The sequence below is a fragment of the Vidua macroura genome, chromosome 4, assembly GCF_024509145.1.
Source record: "Vidua macroura isolate BioBank_ID:100142 chromosome 4, ASM2450914v1, whole genome shotgun sequence".
Taxonomy (NCBI): Eukaryota; Metazoa; Chordata; class Aves; order Passeriformes; family Viduidae; genus Vidua; species Vidua macroura.
Window position 1 is genome coordinate 13,805,388 of NC_071574.1, and position 19,126 is coordinate 13,824,513.

Sequence of the window (19,126 nt, forward strand, 5' to 3'; positions counted from 1 at the left end):
ACAAGTTAAAATAGTCAGAGGGATATCTGAAATAACTTAAATTTGCTTTTAACTGAAATAATTAAAACTCTGCACCAGTCCCTCAGTGTAAAGGAGTGACAGCCTGGGTTACATGGTCATTTATGCCATGTCATGCTCCTCCAAGCCATGACTGCCAGGTTGGGTGAACTCCACTCTTGTGACCAGCTGATGGAAGATTGATATCTTGATAAAAGATCGGATAAAGCTTGGATTGGATAAAACTTGCTAAAATAATTAATAGTGTATTAAAGACTACTGGTAGGCAAAACGCATAAATGCTCTGAAAAAACAAACTTGTGTAATTGTAGTTTGCCTGCAGCCTGTCATCCCACTGCCCCGGCTGGATTCTCCCAGTGCTGAATGCAGAGGCCAGTATGTGAGGGTTGGAGTTGGGGATTCTTCTGCAAGTGACTTATTTCTACAAAGCTCTCTCTCTTAAACTGAATTAAATGTGATGTTTGGGTTTAGCTTTTCCACAATAATGAATAATAAGTTTCTAAACTGCTTTTTTCCTCCTAAGGAATAAGGGAGAAAAACACTTTTAGATTTTTTTCAGTATTAGGTATCCGTAAGTTTTATGTTGCTTATGTTAATTTTTCATTATCTGTTTTCATTATTAGATTTGGTTTTTGTGAAAGATCCTAAACCCACAGCATGGAATATCTCATGTAAAGGATACACAGCTTGTTAAAAGGAAAGTGTGAAATTCAAAATGTGTTTTTGAAATGTTCCCACTCTTCCTTATTTTGGTGAAATTGAAGTTGAAGGAATCACTTAGAACTCAATTACCTGACAAACTTGAGGCATGCACACTTTGATCACCAGATCAAGCTCTTTGAACCTGTGGCTGTTCAGATATTTTGTGCTCCTGTGAGGGCTGTTACAGGACTCTGGCCAGGCTCCTCGCCCATCTTTGCTCCAAGGTAGGGTTGGGTTATTTGTGTGTTCTCATCAAATTGAGATATGCATATGTGTGCTAGCAAATGAGCTTAAGCTATGAAAATAAAAGAAGAGCAGCATCATGGAAAAGAATATAATGCAATGCTTCTTTAAAAAAATTCCAGAATTTGTTGTGAAATCTTTTTTTTAAATATTTGCTATTTTCTTCACTTGCTCTGCGTGAGCCAAAGAAATTGGAAAATGTGAACACGCTGGAAAGGCAGGGATGCAAAATATTGAAAGGACATTCAAAACTAGGGTAAAATATTGCTTAATGTTTATTGAAAATGTGTGGGAAGTTGAGTATTTTTGTATATAATATGTTGATGTATTTTACAACAGCACATATAAACTATGGGAATGTCACTGAAATTATGCAGACATAGGCCAGATGAGTAGTGTGCCTGCACTTTTGTGGGTTTTTTTCTATCACATATAAAAAAATGCAGGCTTGTATCTTTTGCTAATTTCTGTTGGAGTTTTGGAAAGTGAGGAAATGTAGGATTGAGTCCATTTATGTAAAAAAAGTCAGAATTACAGGAGAGCAAATGGCTACATAGATGCTGTAAGTATGTGACAACACTGCATGTAGTAACTACTTTTATTACATAAAATAAATTTAACATTGCAGTCCCTCTTCATAGGCACCTCTGAGGCCTTCTAGGATGCTGATAACTGATGGAAGTCTGCCTGAGGAGTATTTTGGACAAATTCTATAAAGTCTTTGGAATTAGGGTTGTGGCTTGAGGGATTTGTGAGAGGGAGGGGAAGTGAAAGACTATTCAGTCAGAGAAAAGCAACTATTTAATAATATGTGAAAACAAAAGGTTGGCTTAGTGAGTGTATCCTGGACTTTAGAGAGAATGGCAAACATCTGTGTGTATGAATCTGCCTCCCCCCTGTACTCTCCCCTCCCAACAGTGGGCTGATAAATCATTTTGAAGTTGAGTGCCAGGTACATGACATAAGTTTTGGGAAGAATTAAACACTTGTGCTTTATAGCAAGGAAGACTGAAAACCTTTCATGAACATCTGACAAGTGCCATCTTTAGTAGTGATGTCTAACCTAATAACACTTTATGTCTTCCCTTTTGCATGTGAAAAAATAAATCCAGGCTTTGCTGTGGTACAGCAAGTAATTGCTTCTTGTCTTATGTTCTGACAAACACCCGCTGCAGACATGAGACAGAGCAGTTCAAGTTTTGGCTTCCTAAACTGAAATTGCCTTAGTGTTGGATTACTGCTTTGCAAATGAACACCATCTTTTTTTCTCCTTTTTTTTTTCCTCCATTGTTTTTTTAAATTTCTTTTTCTTACTGTGGTCTCCTGCTGTAACATTAATACATTTTTCAAAAGGAAACTCAATGAATTAGAGTTCATCAAGCAAGTTTTTCCTTGCTCTTTATCCCTTGGGATTTCTAACCTATGTTGCTTGTTTTAATTAAATTACCACATTTTCCATATGATTAAATGCCTGAATAATGAAAACTTATGGGACTCAGTTTTAATATACCATGTATGGATCTGAGCAACAAGGGGAAATATATTATCTTACTCAAGGTGAAGTCTTTTAGTAGCAAGCATTTCTCTTTGTATCTTTTCAGTTCAGATGAAAGTTGTGGGACAATGAAATAGAAAAACGTGGTGTTCAATGGGTGGGAGCAAATATTCTCTGAAGGAAGTAAGCTAATGGGAGAAGAATAAAAACTGGTGTCATGAATTCTGGGAATGTGCCAGGCAAACATTTTCAGAGTAATGGTATAGTATGCTTTGGGTTTTAGGGCAATGGCCTTTTACCATGTAGCAAGGTATGCCTTGGAGGAATTTTTCAGGGTTTCCATATTTTTTTGCTTAGAGTTGCCTGGGGTTTAAATCAGGCCAGGATTTGGCTTAGCATGGATAGATACTGGGTATCTAATCTAAAAGCCACGCTAGTCATTTTTAAGCCTGGAATGGTAAAATGCAGGGAAGAAGTCAGGAACTTCAAGTGAGGAAAAATGCATTTATAATTTAGAAGTCCATTTAATTTCAGTTGCAGGGAAAGATAGCACTGCAGTTTGTTTTCTTGGTAAGCATATTCTTACTTCACTGTATTAGAACTTATAGGGAGAAAAGTGTTTTGAGTGAAGAAGGAAGTGGTGCAGGCACCCATCCTTGCATGAGGTGAACTCAGCAGCTTTCCAGAAATAGTTGGGTATCATGCAGCACCAGCTTCCTATCCTGGCCTTCAAGCTATTGAATATCTGGCTTTATTAACTTTTAAAGGCTGGTAAGAAACTGTAGGCTGCTTCTGAGGAAACCAAAGTTCAACAGGCCTGCAGGATCTCAAGCAGTCCTCCTACCTTGTCTGTGTCATGTCCTAATTACATCCAGGTTGTTTCCTCCTCTGTCTCCAGAAGGCTGACTCCCAGCCTACTGAATTTCTTAATAACTATTTTCCCTAAACTTGTACCAGTTACTTTCAACCCAGTTCTAACATTATAGTGTGAGGTTCTTGGACTGGCCTGGTTTTTATCTTTCATATTCACCAATCAAATGAGAATTCTTTCTAGTTTTCAGTCATTAGCAAATTTTTGGTTTCAAACAGCTATAATTGATGATAAGTACAAAATCAATATCTCTAACCTTGAGAAATTTAATTTCAAAATTTTGTTTAAATCAAGATTATTTAGCAGTACATATAAGGGACATCTCCATTTTAACCATTTCTTCATGTACTTCTATATTTCTGCAATCATCCCTGTTTTTCAACTTTGATCTTGTCCTGTGTTGTGATCTCATTATTTGGCAGATTGATTAGATTTCTACAGAAAATCTGTCTCATACAGATGTCTGTTTCTAGTAGACCCATGTTGTATTTGATGACATCTTTCAATTACTTGTCTATTTTGAATGTACTGTCATAGTTTTTTTTTTTTTTTCCTCTATTTAAATAGAGCCAGGCTTGTGTATCTATAGGTTTATTCCTTCCTTTTTAGCTATAATCAGAGGTGTGATTATTGTTTACAGGTGTGATTTCACTGATTCCATGTAATTTTACTGGCATGCTGGCTGTAAGATTTCCACTTCTCTAGTCTTTGAGGGAATTAAAGGCAGCAGGTAGTTTAGAGGATTGGGTAAAAAATAAAGGGATAAAGAGATGCTGCATTGTTTTTTGAATCTGAGAAGAACTGTTGCTTTAAAACCCTGACATTTCACATCTTCCCTGGCAAGAAATGAAGGGAAAAAAAGGGTGGTGGTCAGGCAGGTACTGACTGGTACTGCTTAAATAATTTTCCCATAGAATCACTCCATATTTTTGTTCTTTCCTTGTAATTGTTCTCTGAGATGGTCTGTTGTAGTTACTTTTCAACAGGGATTGAATGCCTTCTCTTTGAGTGTCAATGATCACAAAGGGTGGGTAGAATGCCTTTTGTTCTGGAAAGAGGTAGCTTATTTTCTTTTAGAGTAATATTTGATGTTTCATTCATGTTCTGTGAATGTTGTATGTGTTCTTTTTGTTCTAAATTGACTTTCTCTCCTGTTGGGGGGAGAATTGCTGCTGTTTTAATACTTTATTGGGAATACGTTCTATGTAGGACATCACTGTTGTGACATGGTGTGATGGGCTAGGAGAGGTCCTTTTTCATTTTCTACTCTCCACTTGCTATTAACAAGTTTGTTGAATTAGCCCCTCTCCTTTTCTTGTTCTTGTTCTCTTTCCATACAGCTCACATTTTCCTTCCCACAATCTGTCATCCTACTTTCCTACCAAACAGAAAAGATCCATTTGTTATAAATTTAAAAATAAATGTTAAACAACCAGGAGAAAAGAAAATTAACAGCCAAATAGTTTTCACTGATGATCTTTCCTGATCTTTCTCCCACTGCATAAATAAGGGAATAACTAAATTACCACTACATTCAGAGATGAACAAAATGCATATGTGAATGTTTATTAGCTTTCCACTTCAGAGATTTATTTCCCTACTTGTTTAAATATTTTGAGAAACACACTGCAGCATTTAAACATGAAAAGTATACATTTCATATAGCTTTCCAGTTTCTGCTCTTCTATGGATGAAATCAAAAGTATGCTGGCCTCAAAGCATCAGCATTTCCATCCTGACCTCTGGATGCCTACTAAGCAGTAAGAAGGAATTTTGAGGAGAAAAAAGCATGTTTCATACTTGAATTTAATCAAGAGATATTTATGTCCACCAGGTTTCTGCATCTCCACAAAATGATACAATACTGATTTCAAGGCTGAATTTTAAGACATTCCTTCAACAGGTAATCCCCGAGTCAAAAGGTATAGTTGATTGTTTTGAGTAGAGGACAGCATGAAAAGCTGATCATGGATGATATCTTGTGTCTAAGTCATTTCAGGGTGATTGTTTGATTTCTGTGTAAGGATTTGCTGAAACAGATGAGTGATTAGAGTAATTAAAAGAGACTTCTTAAAGTCTTCTCAACTGGTTGAAGATCTTAGGGACACAAGCTTTTGGGGAAGAGCACTAACATTAGCATTAATAACTAAATGTTTCAATAAAAGTATTAGAAAGAATAACTCAAGACTGTACAAAAAGTTAATGAAGTTATCAAAGGGATTAATGAGCTTAGAAAAGTAAAATCTTGGGTCCTGGGTAAATTTACTAATGGTGTGATATAAAACTGTTGTCTCATGTATTAAAGACCCAGAAAATCCTTCAAATTCTGTGACCTTCTGAAAGGGAAGGAATTACAGAAACTAGAGACTGTTCCATGCCTCGAGAAGGAAAATGGAATCAGTTATAAACTACTGTTCAGCCATGTAAGTACAGCAGTATCAAGAAGACCAATAGAATAAGTATGAAGAGCCCATGGAACAGAGATTGGCTGAAGTACAATTAAAAATGAATACATGGGAATGTTGTTTCACTTTCTATTAAGGAACTTAATAGTAGTTTAATGAGAAGAAGACAAACAGCAAATCTTTATTAGAAGGTTGCTGTCATGATGATGGAGATGGTGGCAAAATGCTGAGCTTAGAGAGGTGAGGGCTATGCAGGATGATGAAGGAAATATCAGGGAAATAAAGTCTCAGGTCCAGATTGCAAGAATTTTTCATGAATCTCACAGATTCATGTAACTCAACAGTTAGAACTTCAGTGTCTGCCCTATAGAAAATCAGAATGAATACTGAAGTACTACTCTACCCTCAGTTGTAAGCACTGCTCTCTCTTCCACCTCCCTTCAAATGTTGATTTTGAGCTGAAAGGAAGCCTTTCTAACTTCTTCTGGATAGCTGTGGAAAACTAAGATTTTGTCTGTTTTTCGTGAGAAATACAAGATCTAGAATAATGTCTATAAACCAGGTTATTTGTAGTGACATATAATAAACCAGGAAATGTTGGGCTTTGGGAAAGGAAGTGCAAGATTAGAGGGAAATTGGTTGTTAGAGCTTTTCCTGCAGTCAGTTTTGGACATTTAAGGAGGAAAAATAGAAAAAAAAGCTTGGAGGGACTTAAAACATGAAGGAAAAACCAAACAGGGGAATGCTAACTTAGATTTTTTTGACTGGAGCTTAATTTGCTGTGGCAAGTAATGGCTGCAAGCAATAATGAATTCTTGGTATTGAAGCTTAAAAGGTTTCTTTCCTATAAGAAAATAAATTATTTTGTCCATCAATAAATTCAAACAAGAAATGAGAAGATTATAATCATCAGAGAGATTTTTCTGTACAAACTCTTAGGTTTAGGCTGGGCTTTTTGTGCTTAGTTTGAGTCGCATGAGATTGTCTAGACTGAACTCTATGACCCGAGTCATAGGACAAGTTAAGGTCTTCAGTGTTTGGGGATTTTTAATGTATCTGTAGTCTGATGTTATTGGCATGTCTGCCCTTTCTCGTAATTCATTTCTGTCTTTTGCTGTGTTTATACCACTGACTCATTTGGGTTAGAATTTTTTTGTTGTTGTTGCTTTTCAAAAGGATATTTTTCAGTGTACTGGGTGGAAGAGGTATCTGAATTACCAAATTGTTGGGGATTACCACCCAAGATATGAATGGACTGCCAAAAATGTAGGTATTTCAGGAACACAGTGGTGGTTAGAATGTCTGTTTTTCCAAACAGACAGTTCGGTCCTGACCTTGCAGTGTAAACAGCCAGAAGAACTGTAATCTGTTATTTTGGAAAAAGCTCTGTCCTACAAACATTTATTCTCAATCATAAACTCTCCCAGAGATGAAATAGTAGCATAAACACGTAAGGTATATTGACATCAGGCTTCTGAAATTCCCAGCAGCAAAATATTTTAATACTAGTAAATGTCTCATATTCTTAACTTAATAGTGTTCTTCTGTTCAGTTCTTGTGGCTCAAGACTGCCAGCATAGATGCTTGCTGAGATGCAGAGGGGTTTTTTTAGTAGAAATCTAAGTATTTTGATTTTTTGGGTTTTTTTTTTTTTTTGGGTTTTTTTTTTTTTTTTTTTTTTTTGGTTGTTGTTTTTTTACCTGAAGTGAGGCATACTTGCTGTATTTTATCTATGAAGCTGTACTGATGCAAGGTGAGAATAATTCTGCTGATCTCAGTGGGGTGTTTGATAGAAGAGAGATGGGTAAATGGTTGTTTACAGGTAGAAAATATGATACCTGTTTGGTCTGAATATTTCAAACAACATATGTTGCCTTCTCTGATTCAAGAGCCTGGGAATTGCTATAGGACTAGAATAATGCTTTCAAAGAAAGCTTTTGAGGCAGAGAAAATAAACCAATTGAACAAGAACAACCTTTATATAAACTGTCTAAACAGATCAAAATCAACCTAAGAAATGTCTCCTGCGCTGCCTGCTAAACTCCTTGTACTTCACTAGTGGGATTTGTAGAACTGCAATAATATGGGAAGAGGAACATAAGCATGAGTTACTTTGCTTTGGGCACACCTACTTAATTTTAACCCTATCTTACTCTGCTCCAGTTTCAGACATTCTGCCAGATGGGTGCCCTGACATCTTGCATTCTATACCCATATGAAAAAACAGTACTGCAGATTTTTAAAATGTGGGTGATAGAGAAAAAAATGGTATTTCAGAACATAGGTATTCTTATGAATGTTTAAAGTATGTTGCTCATAAGCATTGGTTCCAAAAGGAATCACTTATCTTCATCAACTTTTCCATGGGGGGAAAGAGGGAGAGCAGGACGGAAAATTTTGTCTGGATATTTGCTTGAGGTATTTTGAGCAAAGAGAATAAAACTAAAACTTCCTTTGTCCCTGTTTGTAGTGTGACTCCAATTTATGTTGATCTAGGCTATTTTAATCAGTGTCTCCATTGACTTTGGTCTGCTAAGTTGTATCTTTGTATGTCTTCAGTCTTTGCTGTGAAGTGCCCTCATCTGGCAGTTACTTAATTTTGCTTGTTTTTTCCTTCCTTTTGTGTGTGTGTGTTTTCATATTCCTCTTGTTTGTGAAAGTGTTGATAGTACTTATTTTGCCTTTTCTAGGTAGCTTTGTAAAGCAAATCCAGGTACAGTAAATTGGAGATGCTCTGTTTTGTAAAGTGAACTTCATCAATTGGTGGTATTTGCCATCTGCTTTTTCTTAAAAAGACTCTTTTCCCCCAGTGCTTAGAACCAACCATTGCACTAAACCAAATTACAAAGTAGCTTCACACTGTAAAAATGTGCATAGTTTTGCTCAAATAACCCTTAAATGAGTAGGCTCTTTTGGATTTGTTTGGCATCAAAACTATATAGAATCACAGAATATGCTTAGTTGGAAGGGACCCATCATCACTGAGTCCAACTCCAGGCCCTGCAGAGGACACCCCAGGAGTCACAGCTTATCCTTGAGTGCATTGTCCAAATCCTTCTTGAGCTCTGTCAGTCTTGTTTCTGTGACCACTGCCTGTTCCAGTGCCCAGCCACCCTGTATATATATACATCAGCATTTAGAGATTCAGATTTAAACACCAGATGTGAGGGCTCAAAATCTTAGGGTGAAAAAAGTTAGATTAGTGCTATGGCACCCAAAGCAAATAAAACCACTTAAAATTATGATTCTTGAGTATGTTTGCAGTTTTGTGCTTGGGAATAAACGTTTTGGGCATCATGAGTTAGCTTAATCAAGCAGCCTGGATATATCAATTTAGTAAAGAGTAGGAATTGGAGATAAATGCCATGTTTAACTGTTAACTCCCAGCAGAAGTCTTCTGAAATAGTCTTTCGGTATGTTAGAGCTGTTGACACTTCACTTACCTGCATTTGGTCACACTGGTGTATTTTTACCATATATTTGCAGTATGTTTTAGCTGAAAGGGCAGAATTCTGTCTGGTGTTTTCAAGTGTAGAGAATTAGTGGTTCAGAGACCTTTCTGTCGCTGATGTCTCTGAGAAGAAAGCATCTCAGTTAAGTACTGAAATGTGGTTTAATGCACATCTTGTTCTGAAAGTCACTGTCTTCTAAAGTGACTGATGGCTTTGTGTATTTTTCAGATTTATATTACTCTCCAGGCAAGGAAAGGAGTGTTGTCTCACCAGGACAACACTCAGGACAACACACCAGGACAACCAGGGAAAAACCAGGCTTATGGTTTAATTTCCACTTTGCTCTCTACATTGTTGATGTAAATTTATTAAAGGAGCAGCATGCATTGAAATTTTGGGTAATTTTGGCATCTAATTCCCTCTTAAAATTCTTATCCTCTGTCTCTGGTGCCCTTGTTTTTTCACCTGTGATGGAGACACACAAGGATGCTCACAGTATAATTGACTGCAGTGTGAATGAAGCCCTGAGACACTGAAATGGTAGTGGTGCTGCTTGCCTCTGAAAAATGCTGCCAGAAAGCCCAGTTTTCACTAGGCTCCACATGGAAAAGAGCCAAGGAAGAAAATGTTGCTAATAATATAATACTGTGCATATATAGACACAATCACAAGATTTGAGCATGAAATGGGGCAAGGAGAAAGCAGCTGAAGCCAGGGGGCAATATCAAAAGAGGAAAGGCATTATACTGTGACTAAGAGACAGTGGTTCAAACCCCTGGGACTCACTGCCCACCTCCCTCCTGCCATAGCTTAGCAGAGAGGGGATTTCAAATCACCAGAAAGATGAAAAGCAAAGTACCAGCTTTGTGCAAGAGGAAGATAGACCTGGGCAATTGTTTTCTGTCTGCACAGCTATTTAAGCTACAAAGCCATGTTGGGATTGGGCTGCCCTTTTTCATACGAGGCTGAAAGCTGTTCAGCTGCTGATGGTCTTGAGGGTAGGGCCGAGGGGTACAATATCCCAGCAGAGGGGGATGATGTCAGTCCCTGCCCAGTTAGCAGCTAAGCCTTCTCCAGAGGGCTTAGGCCCTGCTGTCTGAATTTCACAACAAGGCAGGTCTCATTTTCTTTCTCAGTCAAGACCCTTAAAATAGGTGTAGCAAAGTTTTATGTTTGGTTAGAGGCAAGGAACTAGCATGCCAAAACCTCTCTGAGTCAAGGATGATAGAAAAGGATTGTTGCTATTTCTTACCTCCCTAAGCCTTGGGAAAGACAGGATGTTGTTAAACATCAGAGGGAACCAGAACAGACAAAGCTCCCTAAGGATTGGTATGAATGTGCTGCAGGGAAGTACCCTCGTCTGTGTGAATTGGTTTGTCATTGACATGGCATCTGGGAATAACGGTGGGAAATCATCCTGAAAAGCACCATTGGAAAGCTCCATGACAGAGAAAGTTGTCTGTAGGAAAGAAGACAGAGAGAGAGGGAGAAAAAAAATTGCCAAAGAAATACAAAAGATCAGTCAGTAAGAAGATATAAAACTCCTATGCGGTGTTCTCTTCTTTATTCCCGACTTTTTGGTTGTGCTGGAGAGTGGCTCTGTGGTAGTTCAAGGCTGTTTCTCAGTAATATTAATGAGGGTTAAATAATTTAAAATACATTCCTGAATTCTGTGGATTTAATGGTTTCTAGGAATTGGGACTGTGAATGTATTCCTGTGCTCACATGGAGAATGCCAAATTCAAATTTCAGTAGTTAAATGTATGGTGTCTGAGTGAGAGAATTCCACTGGAAGATTGTCCATCTGTGGACAGTCACTGCTTTGTTTTTTATTTTAAGGTTTTCTTACAGCAGATTTCATTAGCTATATGCAGAAGGAATTTGCTGTCAATGTGGGTGGATTTAATTATGCATATATTTGTTTTATTTAGATTTGTGCTCTTTTTATTGGAAACTTGTGAGAATACTGTTATTGAAAAAATAACTTCAGGGCTCATTTACAGAATTTCTGTCCTGCTGTCCCTCATCACCTGTCAGACAGAGGCACACTAAATGTTTTGGTGAATGCTGAATATGTGTCCTCTTCTTTAGCTGACCTGTATCTGGCTCCAGAGGTAGTAGTGCCCTTTGCTTGAGTACTGAGACCTTCCCACTGGAAGAATCCCAGGGCTGGTTTATCTGTGATTTCTGGGGTGTCAAGCTTTTTCCTCTTTTAGGAGATTATGGCATGGGATGGGATGGGGACCTGTCTTTCTTCTACTTATAAAACAAAGGAGTAGGGAAAGGGTCTCTGCTTGGAGATGGCTTTTCCATGATTCCCATCCTTCTGCATATCTTCAGCTTTCTATTGTCTCTTTTCTGACCAAGTAATGCGAGATTAAGAAGTAATTTATTTTTTTTTTCCCCACATTAGCTTTGCATCAAGATACCATCCTTGTTTTTTATTGAAATTTTCAAGGTATTGAAGCATGAATGTTTTTCTTGCATGTTTTACTTTGAAAGTCGATATAAACACATTTACAGGATTGCTTTTGTACCTACCACGGTTCCATCAAGTCTGAAGGAATAACCAAGAATGAAAATAGGGTAACTGTTAGCACTGGGAATGAGAGGGGAAAAGCAAAAACAGCATTTGGCTGACTTTTGATTTCCATAGTATTTTCCAACAAACTTCGAGAACGATGTAAAGAATAAATCTATCAGGATGAACACAGGATATTGGCATGAAACTCTTCTAGGTGTTTCACTGAAGAGAACTAGATTGCCTGCCAATTCACCTGGTTTTCTGGTACATAATTTTCTATGCTATTTGGCCCTGCACCATTCTTCCTCCATCCCACACTTTGCACATTCCTGCCCTGCAGCTGGAAGGAAGACTGTACTACTTCCTTCTCCCATAAAAGCATTCCCCCCAGAACTTCAGAAGATGATGGCTTTTTCTCTCATCTTGAATTCAAACAATGTGAAATCCAGACTGTTTAATCTTTATTTTTACCTATATGTGAGAGCTATGTATAATGCACATGGAGAAAAACAGATATATGATATCTGGCAAAATGTCTGAGTTGATTTTTCATGTGTTTTCCATAATGGCACTGTAATAAATAACCTTGGAGACCTTAAAAAGTTCTAGATTTAATCTTTTTTTCATACAAGGGTTTTGTGGATATAGTTGTGGAAATTACTGGGGCAACATTTTTAATAAGGTTCTTATCCAGCTACAGAAAATATGTCAGAGGTAGGTGCTCCCACACAAGCTCCCATAATAATATTAATGATACTACTAAGTCTAGAAGATTTATGTGGTGGCTCCTGCATCCCTCCAGTATGCAATCCAGTTAGCTGCTGGAAGTTTACCTGCCTGGCTGTGTCTGCCTGTTGTTCTGGTGGCATTTCTGTAGCTGTGCAGCATCTATGTTCCTGAATCTGACAAACCTCACCTCTTCCCTTTTACTTGTGGTTTAAATATTTTCCATCTTGGCTGAAGCACCAAACATGATGAAAAGAACATAATGAGCCTTTACATATAAGCCACCTCTGCTTCTCTGTCTTGGAAAGGGGCTGCTTTTCAGCAGGCTGCAAGGACATAGCTATTAAGTCTTCCTCTGTGTGGAACAGAGCTTAGAACATGACATGGGATCTTTGGAGGAAAAGAAGAATATCTTCCTGGGGTAGGAGTCTGTGTATGGAGCGAGTGTGAGAGCCATCTGTGGCTGAGACATCCCTGAGCCAGGCTACACATCATGGACAGGGCTGCTAGCCCTCAGTCATCTGTCACTGCAGAAAAATGTCCTAAGGCATGGGAAGTTAAATGCCACCTCCCATGTTCATAAGCTCTGGAGAGAAAAGGAAAAGGGGGTTGGAAATCCTCCTGTCTCAGTAACACCTGTGTGTGGGCTGCACACCCTGCAACAGCACCCGTGTTGTGTTCCTGCACACTCTGCAGCTCAACACTGCCTGAGCCCTGCAGGTGCAGGGTTGGGAAAGACAGAATCCTTCTCTAGACATTCCCAAAGTGGCTTTTTGATCCACAAGGAACAGCACATCAAATGTCTGGGCTGTTGAGTCTATCAGATATAACCTCTGACTAGTGCCTGGATGCCGAACTGGAACAATGAGATAACAGAGAATTAAATGGACCATGGAAAATATAGCTAGAAAATACTGACTAGATCACCTAATTAATCAGCCTTTGAAAGCAGGATTGCTCTCAAATGTATTTTCTGGTATATTGTCCAGTTTTGTTTCAAAGAAGCCCATTAAAAAGTTTAAGCTGAATATTGTACTTTAGCTTGGAGTGAATGTATGCTGCATGATCTCTGTGACACCGCTGCATAATTTAGAATTCTTGCCATGCTATTAATAAATCTAGACAAAGACCAGATGCAAGCAAGCTGTAGCTGAACTCAAGAATCTGCAAAAGCTGGGCTAACCTCTTTAACAGCAGAACATATGGCTGCTACATTAACAGCCGCCTTTTTTTTTTTTTTTTTTTTTTTTTTTTTTTGCTAAAGTGAAGCATTTTATTGAAAGCATGAGGGGGAAAAAAGCTAAGAACAGAAATAAAATAAAGCATGACCTTTGATATGAAGTCATCTTCTCTGACATTTTCACCAGTTAGTACAGATTGATGGGTCTATACATCCAACCTCCTGTTACAATTTTATAGCCTACACTCCTGTTTTACTTGGTGTCTCCTTTTTCATTCTTTTCTATGTTTAAGTCATAGGAGAACTTTAGGATAGGCATATATAAACCTTATGTGGTTATATATTTGAAGTGTGACAAGCACAAGGTCTTTACAAATAGCAACCATCTGATTAAAACCAAGTTGTGTCACAGGGTAATTATTTGCATTTTTGGAAAAAAAGCTGCTTGAGAAACTTCTAGTGATGGTGTGTGAACTTTCTTGTTTCATATTGGCAGAGGGATCCAACTGTTTCTTGGTGGAAACTAGTAAGGCATTATAACCTACAGTAAGGCAAACTATGAAAATTTCTTTCTGGCAGTATCGGAGGATGTAATTATTAACTATTTCATTTGCATGAATGAACAAACACAATGCAAACACAAGTGAAATGTTGTGCATCCTTTCTGAGAGGCTCTTGAGAACAGCCAATTACCAGCAGTCCTTGATACTACTTGACTAATGTTCCTTCACCTCCATGAAAGTGCTTGTGACAAGTCTCTGGAGAAAAGAGACAGAAGAATATTTTTCTATTATTTTTTTCAGCACCTTCTGATATAACTCTTTGTTTTCAGTACACATATATGTCTGTGTTCCAGAGGTAGCCCCATTTCCCTGGGGGCTCAGCTCATGAACTTTGTGTCATCTTTTCTTTTTAGCAAAAAAGGAATAAATTGGCATAGATTTAAAACAAACAACAAAACCATAATTATGGGTATTGGCTTCCTTTAGAGAAAAAGCTTGGTACAGTATAAGTTTTCCAGTTAATCATTATTATTTTGTGTATTTCATGCAGAATTTCATCAAACCGATGTGTTCTGACTAAATTACATTGACTTCTTAGATTTCTTTCAGAAGTTGTTGCTTGAAAGCTTCTTGAAATCCTTGTTAGCAATGTCAAGGAATATTTATATTGCTCTTACTCAAAGGCTGAAAAATGTAACAATCTATTTTCTGGTTAGTTTGATAAATAGAAATTCCCAGGATATCATTTGTATTCAAACAGTGCTTTCATCATCTGGGGCCCAAATCTGTGGGGTTTTTTGGTGTGAAAAGAATACACTAATAATGGATTTGAGACCTTAATAATGAAATTTTGAAGTAAAATAGTTATTTTCATTTCAAAAATCAAATTTCCTTTCATCCAAAGGAAAACAGAATAACATTCTTTCATCTTGTTTTCCATTCTATACTATTTTAATGTTTTTATCTTTGCATACATAGCACATACTCTTAATAAGCCATGATTATCTCAAGTATATATGAAATTGAAGGTAATGAGGAGTATTTACTTTGCTAGTTGGCAAATAAATTCTCAAACTGTGTGTGGATAGTATGGGATAAATTTTATTTTTAAAGGGAAATTTTGTCACTTTTAAATTGAACATGAGAGAAACCAAACTACTAAGTAAATTGATTTGTTCAAGAATGATTTTCTAGAAAAGACAGTTCCAGTAGTTTCCTGGCAATCAGGGACTGTCATGAAGAAAGTAACTTTGTTACATTTATGCTACTTTGATTGTTAAAGTCCAAGTGTGCTTTATTTATGTACATTTGTAGATTTTTATGTCACTCTGATTTTGCTCCTTAAGGTCCCACTCAGGCAAAGCACCTGCTGCAACTACTGCCGAGTGCCTTACAAAGCAAGTTACTAAATGAAAGCATCTGTGGAACAAGGACTTCTCTCAGCTTCCTGCAAAATGTGCTCGATAAGTCATTTGTCATGTGGCCTGTTTTAAGGATTCTGTGTTGGAATAACCAGATTTATTTTTTTTAGAATCTCAGCCCCATTGTTCCAATTAATCTTGTCAATGGTGTTTGAAAGAAATGTATATATTAATTTGGTTTTTCTTTTCACTGTTTGATGAGTTCATGTAACACCTTAAGCTACATCACTTCTCTGTTGTGGCTTGTGCAAAGTATAAATGAGAGAAATGAATTACCACCTGAATGCTTGGGCCAGGATCATTCTCATGATCCTTTCAACTCAGAATAGTCTGTGATGCTGTAATTTTATGGCATTGAAACAACACAGGAGTAAAGTAACTGGATAGAAACTTTCTAATACTTAAACACAGGATTGTTACTGCACGTCGGTTACCAAAGTGTAAGTACAGGATTTAATATGATTTGGCTGGAATTTGCTGAGTTCCAATAATAATCACACAGTTTGCTCTTAAGTTTATCTGAAGTTAGAATATAAAATCTGATAGTTGGTGGTTTCCAAACTGAAACTCTTCCATAATTTAGCTAGACTTAAGTTTGCTGTCCTGTTTTCTGTCTTAGTGTATGAACATTGTCTAAGGAACAATTTTGGTGCCATGGTGTCTACTCTTTCTTTCCTGCTGAAGTGCACTAAAGACCTTTGAGTCCTGGCACTTGTTTTTTGCCTATATGCCCACTTTTGTCTAAACTTTTAATATTTTAGTGCACAGCTAAAGTGAGGGAAGAGCTGTTACTCTGTGGGAGTGGCTGCAGCAGTAGAGATTTATGATTTTTGTGTGTGTTTATATAATCCTTAGGAAATCCTGTCAGTTATCTTTATTGTGAGTAAAATTCCCCTCTGTCCTTCAATATTCTACTCACAAACACCCTTTTCTGTTGAACCTTGCATTTTGTAACAGGTGATTTAAGCTCCTGTTCTTTAGCACCTTGTCCATCACTTTGCTGCTCTTCCAGGTCTGCAACCCATGTCTTATGCTCCAGAGACACAAGTCTTGGGACCTGGCCAAGTGTTTAGATTAAGCAGGAATGCTGAAGTGATGACATGAGATTTCCAGAGTAGCCATGATATTTATCCAGGGAGTCTAGGGTCTGTCCCAAGGGGTTGTCCTTCAGTTTGGAGGGGGCTACCTGACATCTCATGATGGATCACAATGCTTCAAGTAGGAGTTTGGGAAAGGGATCTTGGAGCTCTTGAGAAGTGAGGGAGAAACAGAAACAGGCCTGCAGCAGCAACATCTTTGCCAGAATACTTGAATAGAGTGGGTGGCTGGTAGGAGTGGCACTGAAGTTTTAAGTCTGTCTTTCATCTCAATATTATACTGTTATGGATTGCTGGTTAGCACATTTTGAAAGCAGAACAGCTCTTATTTTCATGTCCTGGTAGAACATAAGGACAGCACGTGTATATTACTGTCAAATTATATATTTTGTTTTTCTTTTTCTTTATTAGAAAAATACATTTTTATTTAATTTCCTGCAAAATTTGCTAATCAGAAAAAGGAATTTTTGAGACCTTGCAAGGGCCTCAGATAACTTGCTCAGCCAGATTTTTCTAAATGTGTCTCATGCTCAAGTATTCTAACATTTGCACAGTTTAGGCACATCATTGCCTTAGAACATAGGTTAATACATGTAAGGATCTTTCTCATCCTGGCTGTCTGGATGGCAGATGAGATTTTTCTGTTTTCATCTGCTTGCATTAGTGTCCTCAGCTTTTGCTATGATTGCTGTTCAATACATGTTTCAATTTGCTGTAAATAATAACTAGAAAAACCCAATTCCCCTGCTATAGGAATAGTAATGCCAAGAGAAGGGAATTTCCTCTGTCTGCTTCCTTGGCCCCTTTGTCATGGTTTGTGATGTTTTTAACCAGACTCAGTGTCAGTAATGAGCTTTTAGGGCAGCAAAGTAAGAACATTTGGAATTAAATTGGTGACCTGTAATCTTATGGAGTGGAAAAGGCTGATTCTAAGTGAGGTAGCAAAGATTTCTCACTGAGTATGTAAAGCTAGCTGCTTTCACCACCATATTGGCTGCTCCACAGAGAAATTTATTCATGCATGACAGTTGTGCTGGTTTTGAACAGAGGTGATGATTTCAGGACTCTGATTTTACAGTATCTCAAAATCTGTAAAAACCTTTTAATTCATTAGTCATGCAGTAATTCACTAACTTCTGCAAGGCAGCACTCTCTAAGTTAAAATGACCATATTGTCTTTCATAAATGAGAGCTCTTCTGACAGTGACTTTAATTTTTTTAGTGGGGAAAAATAGAGAATTCTAGTATAGAAAATTTTAGAGGTTGAACTTCTGAGGTTGTAATGGATGACTGGAGGCCATTATTCTTCTAAGAATGCTTTCTAGATGTTTTTAGAAAGAAATGTGATACTTTAGTCTGAAAGTAGTTTTATTTGTGTTCCTGCTTGCTGTGGGTCTCCAATGAGTTTTGTTAGTGAAGGCCAATAGTCTGTCAGTCTTGGATCCCAAGTAACACTTATGAGCTGGTGTAGGAGTTGGTCTTGAATAATCTGGATCCATAGGCAGTTGCCATGCTTAAAGACTGTGCTGTTTTCCAGAACCCTTGCTTGATTTTCATATGTGGTTATGTAAGCCATGTATGCTTTAAAGTGTCTGGAAAGCAGTTGGGAATGGAGGGAATTACCTTCACTGGGATTTGGTCAGAGTGCTGAGAGGTTGTGACCTGCTACAAGGTATTCTTCATCTGAGCTGTTGGCAAAGAGTCTGTGCTTACTCAGGCCATAAGGATTTCATTGGTTTCAGCCCTAGTCTGCAAGGAGCAGCCTTGAGATGGAAATCAAAATTTGAACTATCGCGGAAGGTGATCATGAGCACGTTGAACTTTCCAGGACATTGCAGCCATCTGTTTTCTTGCTAACATAATTCAAAGTGCTGGTTATGCTGTGTGAAGTAGAATGAAGATAATGTGTAATGAACATTCAACCAATTCTCTGTATTTTGTGGCTTTTGTACAAAAGCCAAAGTCTCTTGCATACCTTCGTATTTTGCAAATATCTGTGAAATTCCTTCAGCAAACAAATTCTGTTGTGTATATGCACTCTTCTACAGGTAGGGAATTTTTGCATTTCTTTTGCATTTCTGTTAACGCTATTTTATGCTGTGTGGTGTTTTTTTTTTTTGTTTTTTTTTTTTTTTTTTTTTTTTTTTTTAAATAGCATGCCATGGCATTGACAGACTGTTGAGGGCTGCTACTCTCCTTGTCACCATGGCAGCTCAGGACAGACCTAACTGAGAAAGTGCTTAAAAAGTCAATGCTTTTTCTACCTGAAGACTGAGGTACAGCAGTAGGGAGCAAGGGAAAATTGTTCTTTGTTCACTGCAGATTTTTTTTTTCTTGACTGGATAAGCTGTGCTGCAGATTGGAGTAGTGTCATTACAGTTACACATGCAATTTGATAGTCAAAGCTATGTGTAATTAAATGTGAATTTGCAATAGCAGCAAGGTAGTAAGTCTCTTTGTAGAGAATAAATTTTAAAAAATGGCCATTC